This window comes from Phoenix dactylifera, chromosome 13 (assembly GCF_051530095.1).
Source record: "Phoenix dactylifera cultivar Ajwa chromosome 13, Ajwa_hap1_PhDact_Kaust_v1.1, whole genome shotgun sequence".
NCBI classification, from domain to species: Eukaryota; Viridiplantae; Streptophyta; class Magnoliopsida; order Arecales; family Arecaceae; genus Phoenix; species Phoenix dactylifera.
The window spans coordinates 23,488,922-23,491,740 of NC_143202.1; positions in this window are offsets into that span (position 1 = coordinate 23,488,922).

Below are 2,819 nucleotides of genomic sequence, written 5' to 3' on the forward strand. Positions count from 1 at the left end.
GTGAAACTAATTATTAAGTATATTTCAATTGATAACTAAAAGACATTTTTATCGAAATGTTGGAACATTTAATGTATAGATTTTTTTTTCCTAATATTGTATTGTTATACTCGTCTCCACCACCTGAGACCAAGCTTTTTTATTACCGGCAAGCCTAACATGAGTCCAATTAATGTTCTCAACTTGTTACTTAGTCAAATTTGTCTAAGGTTCATGCTACACATTACATTTGGCCTTTATGTGTTTGAAATGCAAAACTCTACTCTACCTTGAATGGCGATCATTGCCATTCTCTACTTATATGTGAACATTGCTTACTAGTTGTCATCAAAAGAAAACATTGCTCACTTGAGGCATCTAAATAAAGACTTTAACAAGGATCCAAACAAATTGCTTAATTATTTCTTGTAATCCATCCGAAGAGTTTCATATAAACATGCTGAAATAACCAAGCAACTATGCAACAATATTCATATTCCCAGATCAAACCTTTGGACCAACATTGTATTTGTATCGATTGCATCATGTTTTGAACATATAGGTCTCTACATACCAAATTTCCCTGTCTCTATTAACCTCCCTACATGCATTCCGTCTTTATTTTATTCATCCATTTTTATGGAAAAGGAAACCATTATTTGCAGAGGTGAAAGCAGCTCATTCCACTTTCAATGTTTCAATTTGTTGACGAAGTCTCCTTATGTGTGAAAGAAAGGAAGGAATTCTGCTTCCACTTTGGCACAGTCAAGAAGAATATTCACATCATCAACCTTTATTCAAAGACCCTGCTTCTTTTACACACAGTAGGCAGTTCATCTTTTGCCACCAGTCCAATGAAGTAAAGTTTCTACCACCACAACATTGCAATGAAGGACCTAGATTCATTTTAAAAACGGAGTTAGCGAAGAGTCTCTTTCCATGTCCCGATCCCTAATTTCGCTAATCCTTTGACAATGAGGCTCGTCTAGATGAACAATGCCGATGCCAACATGGATCTTCGATAAATTTATCCATGAAGGAAGGGAATCCAAATTCCAAAGTAACTATCACCCAAAAGCACATCCCTTACCATGGCAAGGCTTATGCTATGTTACGTGCAAAGAACATTGATAGTATATAAGGAACATTGAACAATCCATTCTGCCACTTACCATCCATTTCAGCAAACACTTTGGCTCTCAATTTTGGATTATAGTAAAAATAAATTCGGGGTGGCAATTAAGTCGAATCGAACAAGATAAGTCGAATACATGATAGATCAACAATCTATCAAACCGAATCTAACTTATTTACCAAAATGATCAAAAATTCAGATCCAAACTTAACTATTTTATTAAATATGTAATTTAATTCGACCTACAATGAGTTGAAACAAGTTAAATAAATTAAATGGTTAAGTGCAAGCATAACACACCACGTTTTGCACCAAAGCATTCATCTGATAGATTTCCTGTTAGATTTTCTCTGGGAGTGAAGCTGTTAGATTTTTCCTGTCAGAGTTTCCAATTGCAGCAAGGCCACGTGACGCTCTATCTTACTTCAAAATGACGATGATTCGGCACCATCAAAGCTTCCATTTATTTTCTCATTTCGGAGTCCCTACCCCATAGACATAGTGGTCCAACGAGGCACATTTGACCAACGGTCAGGATCGCATGTTCCACATACAGGTTGCACCTATCTACCTTCTTTTCTCCCACCTTACTGTCGTGTAGTTGTTATTTTCACTCCACAATTTCTATTTTCGTGCTCTTTCTACCCTTAAAGTTAGAATACTAAGAAATTAATTATTATAGGAAGAAAAATTGGCGCATGGGAGCATAAAAAGGCATCCATAATGATAGAAAAGATGAAAATATAATTTAATTTTATGATTATCAGTTAGATGTCCAAATTCATACATGATTCAAATCTAGCCTAGATCTATAGATCATCGAATCGAGCATAAAATTTAGAAATAAATCCAAACAATCTTTTATTTTGAGGTTTAAATAATTAAAATTTATTGGACATGAATCTAATATGATCCAATTATATATTGTATTTTTTTTTTGTTTTTATGAACCCAACTTGATTAAAAATTAAAACTAATAATTTAAATGGTATATATTGTATAGTTTTATTAACTCTTTATTTTATATTTTTTATTATATTTTGAGCTTATATTTTTAGTGCACGATTGTAAAGGTATAAAGAGAACTGGAGCTTCCAAATATCCATATTGACTCTAGATCTAAACATCAATCTTGATCCATATTCAATTTTAATCTAGACTTGAACCTCATTCATTTATAATCTTTGAGCTTCAAGCCAAAGAAATTTTTGCATGTTTTAGGTGTAGATTAAAATGTAGTTATAAGTCTAATCTCTCTCTTTCTCTTCCACTTTTATATTTTTGTATGCCTAGTCTAGTATCCAAGAATAAATTGACTGAAATAAAATGGAAAGTTCAAAGAAAAAAATAATTTTTAAAATATTAAAATTTACAATTCTAAAGAACAACAAACTAATAAACTTTATCTATAAAATATTAAATACAAAACCATTGAATGCACAATTTAGGCTAATTAATTATCTATGGTTATTTATTTTGCTTGGAGAGAGTACTTGGAAGAATTATTAGTAAGTCAAAATAATTCATAGGTAAGAAAGCAGCGCACGATATCAAAATGGTGGAGTGAGTTTATCACTTCTCTTCCACTTTTTCTTACTGGCCATAAAATAACATCTGGTTACTGTTTGCCCTCCATTCCCATTGTTCCCCCTCCCGTGTATAAAATGTCCACGAGATTCCCCCCTTCCGATAAAAATCCAACACC